Source organism: Callithrix jacchus, chromosome 18 (assembly GCF_049354715.1).
Source record: "Callithrix jacchus isolate 240 chromosome 18, calJac240_pri, whole genome shotgun sequence".
In the NCBI taxonomy this organism is placed as follows: Eukaryota; Metazoa; Chordata; class Mammalia; order Primates; family Cebidae; genus Callithrix; species Callithrix jacchus.
Genome location: NC_133519.1, coordinates 13,322,621 through 13,335,061, shown reverse-complemented (window position 1 = coordinate 13,335,061; position 12,441 = coordinate 13,322,621). Strand labels below are relative to the sequence as shown.

The following is a 12,441-nucleotide window of genomic DNA, read 5'->3' as shown; positions in this document are numbered from 1 at the left end:
CCAACATGGAAAAACTCTGTCTCTACTAAAAATACAAAATTAGCTGGGCATGGTGGTGCAAGCCTGTAATCCCAGCAACTTGAAAGACTGAGGAACAAAAATTACTTGAACTCTAGAGGTAGAAGTTGCAGTGAGCTGAGATTGCACATAGCACTCCAGCATGGTGGCTCATGCCTGCAATCCCAACACTTTGGGAGGCCGAGGCAGGCAGATCACCTGAGGTTGTGAGTTCAAGACCAGCCTGACCAACATGGAGTAACCCTGTCTCTACTAAAAATATCAAATTAGCTTGACGTGGTGGTGCATGACTGTAGTCCAAGCTACTCAGGAGGCTGAGGCAGGAGAATTGCTTGAACCCAGGAGGCAGAGGTTGCAGTGAGCCGAGTTTGTGCCACTGCACTCCAGCCTGAGCAACAAAAGCAAAACTTCAGCTCAAAAAAAAAAAAAAACTCGGCATAACATTATCTGCAAATTCATCATCTGTATTTCTAATAGAAGGTTTTCTTTTAGATCTTTCACTCATGCTCACCAGACAAGGCTTGATAGCAACTGTCTGACACCAGCAAAGATGAAGCAATTCAAGGAAAGCAATAAACAGGACACCACTAAGTTTCCCCGAATAAAGTCCTTAGAATAAAAATCTCCTCTGGTTGCCACAAGAGTAAGACAATGGTCCATTATAATCTAATAAAAGCTTAAATATAATGTTGTCTGTTTTCCAAATTTTTATTTTGTTCAGACTCTATCGTGGTGACCAGGGATTGGAAAATGACTGCAAAGAGGCTCTGGGAAATCTGGGGAGGGAAGAAATGTATTTTAAGAGGGGACTGAGGTGATGCCTGCAAAATTCTATGTCTACTTAAATTACTCAATTCTACATTTGCAATTAGTGACTTTTATTACAAGTAACTTGTTAAATAAAATTCCTGGTTTCTACTCCAACTTGTAAGGAGGTAGGAGGTCACCACTTGTCCTCACAACTAGAAAAAAGCTGAACAAACTGAAAATTTTCAACCCTTATTAGAGGGACTAGAGGAGAGGTCACAGGGCAAATTGCCATGCTGAAAACCGGACAGACAGGCAAATACAGGGAACAGAAGCTGCTGAAGCCAGCAACTGGGAGGAGCTCTTCAATGTTACTCACAGATTCCTAGAAGCTGACAGAGGCCTGCCTTGAGCATTCAAAACTAATTGGGGCTCACATTTAGTGGGGATCTCACACTTTTCTAAGTGTTACCACCAGGAGCCCAACCAGGTTCTCATAGTAAAGATCAGAAAAATCCCCAGAGAACTGACACTGCCAACTTCAGTACTAATTATAAAGCTACAGTAACCAAACTGTGGAAATGGTGAAGAAAGAAAACACAGACAAACAGGTCACTAGGAAACAATACAGAGCTCAGGAATAGACCTACACAAACACTCAACTGATCTTTAAGAAAGGCACAAAGGCAATTTAACAGGGAAAGGATAGACTTTTCAACAAATGACACTAGAATGACTAGACATCCACATGTGAAAAATAAATAAATCTAGGCACAGATTTTACACCTTCCACAAAACAGACCTTACACCTGAATGTGAGGTGCAAAACTCTAAGACTCCTGGATGATCACATAGGGGAAAATCTGGATGACTTTGGGTTTGGTGATGACTTCTCAGATACGATGCCAAAAGCACAATCCAGGAAAGAAAAAATTGAAAGCTTGAACTTCATAAAAATTAAAAACTTCTGCTCTGTGAAAGACATTGTTAAGAAAATGAATAAGCAAGTGACAGACTGGGAAAAAAAATTGGAAAATACAGATCTGATGAAAGGCTGGTGTCCAAAATATATAAAGGACTCTTAAAACTCAATAATAAAGAAGCAAACAACCCAATTTAGAAATGGGCAAAAGATATGGATACTTCACCAGAAAAGACACATGGATGGAAAACAAGCATATGAAAAAGATGCTCAAAATCATGTGTCACCAGGAAATTGCATATTAAACCAATGAGATGTCACTACACTATAATATACACCTAATAGGAGGCTCAAATCCAAACAAGTGACAATATCACAGGCTGGCAGAGATGCAGAGCAATGGGGACTCTCAGTCACTGCTAGTGGAAATGCAAAATGCTTGTCACTTTGGAAAACAGTTTGGCAGGTTCTTTTTTCTTAAAAGAAAAAAAAGCTAAACACAGCCTTGCCATGGAATCCTGAAAACAGCAGTTTTAGATACTTACCAAAGTAATGTGAAAACATGTTCACTCAAAAGCTTGCATCCAAGTATTTACGACAGTTTTACTCATACTTGTCAAACACTGGAAGTAACCAAAACGTCCTTCACTAAGTGAATGGCTAAACAAACTGTGGTATATCTGTACAAAAGAATGTGATTCAGTGATAAATGCAATGAGCTATCAGGCCATGAGAAGACATGGAGGAACTTTAAATACACAATGCTAGGAAGAAACTAGTCTAAAGACACTGTGATTCCAACACTAGGACATTCCAGGAAAGTCAAAATGGTAGAGACAGTGAAATGATCAGTGACTGCCAAGTGTGGAGGAGGGTGAATTGGCTGAACACAAGGAGGTTCTCAGAAGTGAAACTCTTCTGTGTGACACCGTACTGGGGATTCAGGACATGGTAACTGTCAAGCCCCATAGAACTGTAAAACTCAAAGAATGCACCCTAATGTAAACTATGGAGTTTAGTTAATAATAATGTATCAATATTGATTAATCAGTTGTAAACATGTATCACACTAATGCACCATACTAATGATAAAGTTGGGTGTGGGGAACGATCCAAGATGGCTGATCACTAACATCCCAGGATTGCAGCTCCCAGTGAAAGCACAAAGACAAAAGGACGCCACACTTTCAGACAAATTTTGGTCACTCACGGAGCAGAAGATTCCCAGTGGGAGCCACATGGGTTGCCAGGACGACTCTTGTGGCCGGCACAGCGGTTTTGCCGGCACCTCGGCGTGGCAGCTGTTGGTGCAGAGTAAATGGGACTGGTTCCCCTTCTGACCAAGGTTTGGAGCTCTGGGAAGGCAGAGTCGCCTATTACAGACTCAACAAGGAAGCCAGACTGGAGATTCCCACGCAGAAAAGCACCATCAGTCTTAACACAGCTGTTTTGGCCGGCGCAGTGAGTTGCTCATATTTCAGCCCTGGGAATTAACAACTTGGACATCTACTCAGAGGCCTAATTTGAAAGATGGTAATTACAAAGATGACAGGTGGATAAATTTACGATGGGAAGAAACCAGCATAAAAAGGCTGAGAATACTCAAAATCAGAATGCCTCTCCCTCTACAGAGGATCACAGTTCCTTATTAACAAGGGAACAAGGCTTGATAGAGAACGAGCACATCCCATTAACGAAATCAGGCTTCAGAAGATGGATAATCAGAAACTTCTGTGAGTTAAAAGAACATGTTGTAGCCCAATGTAAAGAAACTAAGAACTTTGAAAAAAGGTTTGATGAAATCCTAATGAGAATAGACAACTTAGAGAGGAATATAAGTGAATTAATGGAACTGAAGAATACAATACAGGAACTCTGAGAAGTATGCACAGGTTTAAACACTCAAATTGTTCAAGCAGAAGCAAGGATATCAGAGGTGGAAGTCCAACTTAATGAAATAAAACAAGAAGACAAGATTAGAGAAAAAAGGATAAAAAAAGGAATGAGCAAAGTCTCCAAGAAATGTGGGACTATGTGAAAAGACCAAATTTACGTTTGATAGGTGTACCTGAATGCGACGGAGAGAATGAATCCAAGCTGGAAAATATTCTTCCGGACATTATTCAGGAAAATTTTCTTAAACTAGCAAAGCAGGTCAATATTCAACCCCAGGTAATACAGAGAACACCACAAAGATATTCCTCAAGAAGAGCAACCCCAAGGCACATAATCGTTAGATTCACCAGGGTTGAAATGAAGGAAAAAATACTAAGGGCAGCCAGAGAGAAAGGTCAGGTTACCCACAAAGGGAAGCCTATCAGACTTACAGCAGATCTCTAAGCAGAAACTCTACAAGCCAGAAGAGAGTGGGGGCCAATATTCAACATCCTTAAAAAAACAGAACTTTCAGCCCAGAATTTCATATCCTGCCAAACTAAGCTTCACAACTGAAGGAAAAATAAAACCTTTTATGAACAAGCAAGTACTCAGAGATTTCATCACCACCAGGCCTGCTTTACAAGAGCTTCTGAAAGAAGCATTACACATAGAAACAGCCAGTATTAGCCTTTCTAAAAATATACCAAAAAGCAAAGAGCATCAACATAAAGAAGAATTTACATCAACGAATGGATAAAACAACCAGTTAATGTCAAATGGCAGTAATCCTAAATTTAAATCGACTAAATCCCCCAATCAAAAGATACAGCCAAAACCCAATGGTATGCTACATCCAGACCCACTTCATATGCAAGATACACAAAGACTCAAAACAAAGGGATGGAAAAAGACTTACCAACCAAATGGAGAGCAAAAATAAACAAATAAATAAAAAGCAGGAGTTGCAATTCTCGTATCTGATAAAATAGATTTTAAAGCAACAAAGAAGGATAAATGCAACAACAAGAACTAACGAGCCTAACACCCAAATACATAGAGACTTAGACTCAATGAGACAGAAAATTAATAAGGATATAAAGAACTCAAACTAAGATCCGGAAAAAGTAAACAATAAATATTTATAGAGCTCTCCACTTTAAATACACAAAATATACATTCTTGTTAATACCACATCACACCTACTCATAGGTTTAAATAAAATATTGATTGGCCATTATTGATACCCTTTTTATTTTTTTAGAATAAAGCAACATTTCCGTTCTCTCTCCCTCTTCTTCTTCCTCTTTCTTCCTCTCCTTCACTCTTTTTTCTTTCCTTCTCTCAAAAAAAGAAAAGTAACCAACTTGTAGACCTCTAGATCCAGGTCAGCAATGGCTCATTACCTGATTTCCTTCCTCCCTCCCTTCCTCCTTTCCTCCCATCCTGCCCTCCTCCCTTCCAAAAAAAAAAAAAAAAAAGAAAGAAAGCTGGGTGCTAGGGGACAAGGGAGAATAGGGAAATTCCCTGTACTATCAGCTTAATTTATCTGTAAACCTGAAATTATTCTAAAAAAAAAAATCCATTACATTTTATTAAAGTTAGGATGCAAAAGCCCCAAATCAAAATTGTGGTGGCATCCTGTTACTGTGTAGTTAATACTGGGCATTGAGGTACACCAAGCTGGAGTCAGAACAGTTGGAGACATCAATGCCTGTGCCTTCAACCACTGGCTCTGTGGGTGTCCCTGGAATCCAGAGAGCAGATCAGTTAGCCTGAGACAGACGCAGTGCTCCAGATAGTGCAGGCTTCTGGTAAGGACAGGGAGAAATCACCTTCGGGCAGTGATATGGCTGATATATATGTTATTTTGGACGTGGGTGAATCCTGAAGTCTAAAAAGTATTTAACTTAGAAGACAGATATCTCTGCTCATTATATTAAGAATAAATTTAGAATCATTGTTAAACTTACATCTTTATTTCCCTAGCTGGCCAGGACCTCATCAGTAGCTACTGATGTCACTAGTGTCCTCTGATCACCTTGGCAGTATTAAGCATTTTGACACAACAGGAAACTGAGGTGTTGCTTGTACCTAAGATGCTGACACCTGGCAGAAGTCCAGGGTCACTGGCTCAAAGCAAGTCATCCAGCTGTTGGTAACAACCAGTAGGGGGACCAGGCCATCCACTGAGGTCATCTCCATGCAGCATGAGCCACTTGCTCTAATGAAGTCACTACACTTCTCATATCTCACTAGTCACTAGACTGAGAGTTCTGTGAAAGCTGAGATCATATTCTACTCATCTCTGTGTTCATGATTCCCAGCTTAGGGTCTGGCACTAAGGAAGTTCTCAGCAGTGCTCACTGAAGATAGAATAAAACTGACTACAGACATCCAATCCCATCATTGACATTCCTCTCCAAAATGTCCTACCAGGGATGCTATAATTTCTCCCGAGATGCAGCAAGTGCCCCTCCTACACCTGTAGACCCCTGCTCTACACCAGTCATGCCCCAGGATCTTCTTCTGTGGGACACTGGAGGAAAAACGGGACTGCTCTGAAGAATCCCTCTTATGGTTCCCCTTGTCCTTAGGAGCAATGTCTTCACCTACACTCCCATCCTCTGGGCTGCCATCACACCCCACTTTTGGAGAACTACTCTATTTTCTTGAAATCATGTCTTTGTGTTCTTTCTCTCATGGGCTTCAGTTCCTTGGGAAACTACTAGCTGAACCCCAAGTGCTTAACACAGTGTAGAGAAAATTGAACACTCAGTAAATACATCACATAGAGACCCTACTCAACTGAAAGTGCAGAGGAACAGTGTAAGTAGCACTGCCTCATATACTGGCAAGAATCACTTACTCTGGCACCTGACTTAGGGCAGAATGGTTTAATGTAAGAACAGACATCTCTAACCCTTCCCCAAGTGTGGTTATTCCCTCTAATCCACACTGACCTGAAGAGCATCCACTGCTATGGCAGCCCAGAGGTCGAGGCTCCGGGGTCTTGGGTGGAGGCTCATGGTCACATCCTCCCCCTCTTGGAGTTGGTGCTGTCCCTCACTATAAACCAGCTCTGATCCCCACTTTGGCTCTCCCTGGCCAGGATCAGGAGACTCCTGTGAGGTAAGTTTCTCTCATCCCCACTGCTCAGCTTGTGCTCCTTCTTGAGTGGTTGAATGTTCACAGGCCCAGTGCCCATTTCCCCTGAGGCTTCTGGCCCAGTTTGTCCTTACTCTCCCCTTCTTTGGTTTTCACCTGTTCTAGCGCTGACTTGTCCTTTGCAGGTTCTTCTCTTTCCCAAAACCTGCTGCCTTTCTTTCTTCCATCTGTTCCCTCGGTTCTGGGCTTCCAGGCTGTGGATTCAGCTCAGGCTCTGCAGGAGACAGGGTCAGTCAGGAGTCAGACCCAGAGAGCTCAGTGCAGGTTACAGGTCCAGGCAGTGTTAAAAACCATCTTAGTCCCTCAAGGACTCAGAGAAAAGTGAGCAGGAAGGGACCTCAGAGAGGTACAATAAGCCCCTACTTTACTGATGAGAAAACTGAAGCCCAGAAAGACTAAGACTCTCCCAGGCTCCCGCCCTGACGACCTGGTGGCAGCAGATCCACCACGCAAGCCTTGGCCTCAGCCTCCCTGTGCAAAGCAGGTAACTCACCCTCCAGAAACTCACTGCTGCCTTTCAGAAAACTTTGGATTAAATACAGCAATTTCACCTTGCAAACAGAGTAAAGGGGCCTTTCCTTGGACAATTCTTCATCATGGCTCTATAGTCCTATTACTTAACCTCAGTCCATTGTCATTTGCTGGCTAATAGACTGGGACAGGGAGCACATGAGAATTAAATAGTGCTTAATACAACCCTGCTTTCCCAGTCTGGGAGTTCAGGTCCTCCATTCTTCCTCAGGGAGTTTCCTCTGCTGTGACTGCTGGAGAGTCCAGGCCCTCACATGGGTCATTTCTCCATGAAGATCCCTGTTATTTTCTTCCTCTCCTGGAGATAGAGAGGGCAGAGAATGGCTCTGGGTCTCCACAGTCTTAAGATTTTCTCCTAAGCGAGCCAGGTCAGCTGAAAGCAATCATGACTGAGAGAGGCCAGGTCAGTGAAGACAGCCCCAGAGGAGCACGGGCTCACAAGGACAGCCCCTCATGGAGACGGACAGGACCCTGACACAAGCAATATCTGACCAATTCTGCTGGGGATGACAGACCAAGGATTAAGCAGAGGATGCTGCCATGAGGAGAAAGAAGAACCAAAGGAGTTGGGGGAAATAAGATAGATAATAATGGTTTCAGGAAATGCAGAGCAAAGATCCCAGACGCAAAGTCCCACAGGGTGGAGGGTCAGTCCCAGGCTGTGGATCCTACTTAAGAACCTCCTGCTGGATTTTGCCCAGCTCCACTTCCAAATGATTTTGGGTCAGTGACTTCCTTCTCCCTTCCACGTTCCTTCTTTTTGAACTAGAATCACTGTAATTGTCAGTCTGTGTCTGTCCCGCCATTCCACATTAGGAGCAGAAAAGCAGTTTGTTCAGTCTCACAGGTCGACAAGGTAAGGAAATTATGTCCAGGATCTGTACTTAATGGACATCCTCAGAAGCCTCATCCACACCTGGTGTGGATGTTTTAGATGAGATTTTAAACTTCGGATCTTATGTGGTCTATGTGACATTTTTCATGTTGAACTAATGCTTTAATGACATGAAATTTGGAAACTTTAGAGGAGAGGCTGCATGTATTTTTCAGATAGGGGAATGTGAGCGTCCAACTGTGGTAGACAGAATTTCTGAAATGGTCCCCAAACATGCCATACCCTTGTCTTTGAAGCCTGTTAAGGTAATGAAACACCATTCCTGTGATTACATTGGTATGTGACAGTTACATGACTTGAAGATGGTGAGGTTACCTGCATGAACTGGATCGACACATCACTCCATAGTGACAGAGCTTTCCATGGCTGGTTGGAGAAGATGAAGTCAGAGAAGGGAAGGCAGAGAGCTTGAGAAGGACTCCATGAGTTGTTATTGGTTGAAAGATGGGAAAGAGAGGTAAGGAGGAAAGCAGGTGGCCTCTGAAGTCAGAGTGTCTTCTGGTTGACAGCCAGCATAGAAAAAGGGCCCTTAGTCCCCCAACAACAAGAATAGAACTCTTTCAATATGTGTAGTGAACTCAGAAAAATAGCCTGCGCTCTAGAGAAAACCCACAGCCAGCCCATTCCCAGATTGCAGCTTCACATGACCCTGATCAGAAAACCCAGCCGCTTCATTCCAGACTTCTGTGGCTTCAAACCACTGGTTTGTGGTCATGTGATCATAGGCAGCAGGAGAAAACTAATACAGGTGCCTGTCTCTACTCTTGAATTCTATTTCAGATACATGGATGCTACCCCTCTAAGCGCAAAAATCAATCAATCAATCGAAGAACTACAATAAAATCTTGCCCTCACCTTCATGTGGCTGTTCCAGAGCTCTTGCCACCCAAAGAACATAATGTGGGGCATTTCAGGCACATGAGGAGTGTGGCTTTACTGTTATCAACCATATTTCTGAAAGGATAAACAGATGCTTCAGGCCTGGTGTGGTGACTCATGCCTGTAATCCTAGCACTTTAGGAGGCCAAGGCAGGTGGATCACCTGTGGTCACGAGTTAGAGACCAACCTGGCCAATATGGTAAAACCTTGTCTCTACTAAAAATACAAAAATTAGCTGGGTGTGGTGGTGGGCACCTGTAATCCCAGCTAATCAGGAGGCTGAGGCAGGAGAATCACTTGAACCCAGGAGGTGGAGGTTGCAGTGAGCTGAGATCGTGCCATTGCATTCCAGCCTGGACAAGCAGCAAAAACTCTGTGAAAAAAAAAAAGAATAAAGATGGTTTAATACTTAACTGCACATATTACTATGTGAAAATGTATCATCTCTGTTTTAATGGCAGGTTTTTAAAGATTCCTTTCCTTGTGCTCACCAGACAAGGTTTTGTAGCAAGAACCACTCACCAGCACAGATGCACCAATTCAAGGAGAGCCATAAACAGGACTGCTGTTCTGTTTCCCCAAAAACACCCCGAGAATGGAGCCTCTCCTCCATTTGTCAGAAAAGGAAGACAACAGTCCACTATATACAGTCCCAAACACAGGAAAATGTAAATACAATGAAGTCCATTATCCAAATATTTATTCTGTTCAGATCTGGTCACAGGGACTAGGGATTAGGAAATGACTACAAAGAGGCTCAAGGGAATTTGGGGAAGTGACAAAAATGTACTGAAATAGAACTCTGCTGATGGCTGCACAATTCTATAAATCAACCTAAATGATTAAGCTGTACACTGACAATGGGTGACTTTTATTACAAGTAACTCTTTAAATGAACTTCTGGGTTTCCACTCCAACATGGAAAGAGCTAGGGAGTCATCACTTATCCTCACAGCTAGAGAAAAGCTGAACAAACTGAAAGTCAGCTCTTCTAGGCTGGACCAGAGAAGTGAGGTCACAGAAAAAACTGCCACCCTAAAACAGGCTAACCCATGAAGAGTCACAGCTTACCCGGAAGAGAAGCTACTGGGGACAGCCACTGGGAGGAGCACTTAAATGATATTCACAGATTACCAGCAGCTAAGGGTGGCCTGCCTTGAGCATTAAAAACTCCTTGAAGACCAAACTAAGGGGGAATCTCACACATTTCCAAGTTTGACTACAGCAATCTCGGGTTGTCATGACAAAGTTCAGAAAAAAAAAAAAAACCCTAAAGGGGCCGGTCGCGGTGGCTCAAGCCTGTAATCCCAGCACTTTGGGAGGCCGAGGCGGGTGGATCACGAGGTCAACAGATCGAGACCATCCTGGTCAACATGGTGAAACCCCGTCTCTACTAAAAAAATACAAAAAATTAGCTGGGCATGGTGGCATGTGCCTGTAATCCCAGCTACTCAGGAGGCTGAGGCAGGAGAATTGCCTGAACTCAGGAGGCGGAGGTTGCGGTGAGCCCAGATGGCAGCCTGGGTAACAAGAGCGAAACTCCGTCTCCTCAAAAAAAAAAAAAAAAAAAACCCTAAAGATACTACCGACTTCAGTACTTACTAGAAACCTACAGAAACCAAAACAGCGTGAAGTTGGTGAAAAGAGGAAAAACACACAAATAGGACCTATGGAAAAGAACACAGAGCTCAGAAACAGGCCTACATCCAGCCCATGGATCTTTCATAAAGGTTAAAAGACATTTAAAACAGCAAGGATAGCCTTTCCAAATAATGGTGCTAGAACAGCTAGACAACCAAATGCAAAATCAATCAATCAATCAATCAATCTAGGTGTGCATGTTATGCCCTTCATAAAGTGAATCTTACACCTATATGTAAGGTGCAAAACCATGAGAATCCCAGGAGATCACACAGGAGAAGAGCTTGGGAACTTGGGTTCGAGGATGACTTCTTAGATACAACACTCAAAAGCACAATCCACAATGAAAGAAAGAAAGTTGAGCCTCCGGAAAATGAAAACCTTCTGCCTGTGAAAGACACTGTGAAGATAACGGAAAAAGCAAGTCAAAGACGGGGAGAAAATATTTACAAAATAATCTGATGAAATGCTGCTGTCTAAAATACATGACGAATTCTGAGAACTGAACAACACAAGGTAAACAAATAATAACAATACGTGAAAGATCTGAGCACATCACCAACAAAATACGCAGATGGCGCGTAAGCATATAGAAAGTGCTCAAAATCATTGGTCATTGGGGAATTGCACATTAAAACAACGAGCTATCACTGGAAACCTATTAGAATGGTTAAAATGCAAAAAGGGAAACACACCGAATGCTGTCAAAGATGAGGAGCAGCCCGAACTCTCCATAGCTAGTGAAAATCAAATTGTACAGTCACTTGGGAAAACTGAAGTTCACTCAAAATCCTGCACATAAGTACTTAGAGCAATTTTATTCATCAGTGTCAAAACTTGAAGAACCAAGATGTCTTTCACCAAGTGAATGAATAAACACACTGTGCTGCAGCCATACAATGAAATCTAATTCAGTGATTTTTTAAAATGAGCCATCAAGCCACAAACACATGGAGGAAGTTTAAGTCCATCACGTGAGCAAGAAGCCAGTCGGGAAACCTATATACTCTATGATTCCAACTGTAGGACATTCTTGAAAAGTCAAAAAGATAGAAACAGTGAAATGATGAGTGGTTGTCAGGGCTGGAGGAGAGGAGGCATGAAATGGTGAAGCACAGGGAATCTTCAGCAGTGAAACTATTTTGCATGATGCCGTATTGGGAATTTACGACATTATGTAATTGCCAAAACTCAATCTGTGAAAACTCGAAGAATGAACTCTAATGTCCACTATGAACTTTAGTTACTAATGATGTATCAATATTGGTTGGTCAATTGTAACAGATGAACCACACTAATATGACATACTAATAGGAAAATTGTGTGCTGGAAGTCAAGGGACCCTAGGAGAACTCTCTGTACTATCTACTCAATTTATCTATAAACCTAGAACTGCTCTAAAAAATAATGTCTATTAAGTTTTTTGAAATTAGGAGGCAGCAGACCCAAATCAGGTTTTGGTGGCGTCCAGTTCTTGTGTGCTTAGTACTTGGCATAGAAGTGCACCAACCTAGAGTCAGAGCAGCTGGAGATTTCGATGCCTGTGCCTTTCGCCTCTATTGCTGGGGTGCCGTCGGAATACAGATAGCAGATCAGTTAGGCGAAAGCAACCTCAGTGATCTAGATAATGCAAGCGTCTGGTAAGGACAGGGACAAACCATCCAGGTGGGCAGAACTTAATGAAAACTAGAAACCCCTGAGACTCAGCAGCTGCCCCAGGGGCACCCACAAATCAAAAGAGAAGGAGGCTGGGAGGGGCTGAGG

The 12,441-nt window shown here is 42.6% G+C and overlaps 1 protein-coding gene across 10 annotated transcripts in view; it reads right to left on the bottom strand.

Moving 5' to 3' along the window:
• The window catches only part of LOC103788993 (uncharacterized), a 48,009-nt gene that overhangs the window by 30,199 nt on the left and 5,369 nt on the right, over positions 1-12,441 (bottom strand). For 2 of the 10 annotated variants that reach the window (XM_078355735.1, XM_078355741.1), the window contains 4 exons: positions 9,292-9,409; positions 9,012-9,110; positions 8,472-8,684; positions 6,827-6,944 (listed from right to left, as the gene is read on the bottom strand). The exons of 6 other annotated variants lie outside the window; for them this stretch is intronic. The gene's annotated coding sequence lies outside the window, so the exon portion shown is untranslated. The remainder of the gene's footprint in view (positions 1-6,826; positions 6,945-8,471; positions 8,685-9,011; positions 9,111-9,291; positions 9,410-12,441) is intronic. 2 more of the 10 variants (XM_054247939.2, XM_078355737.1) reach the window with 2 other exon arrangements.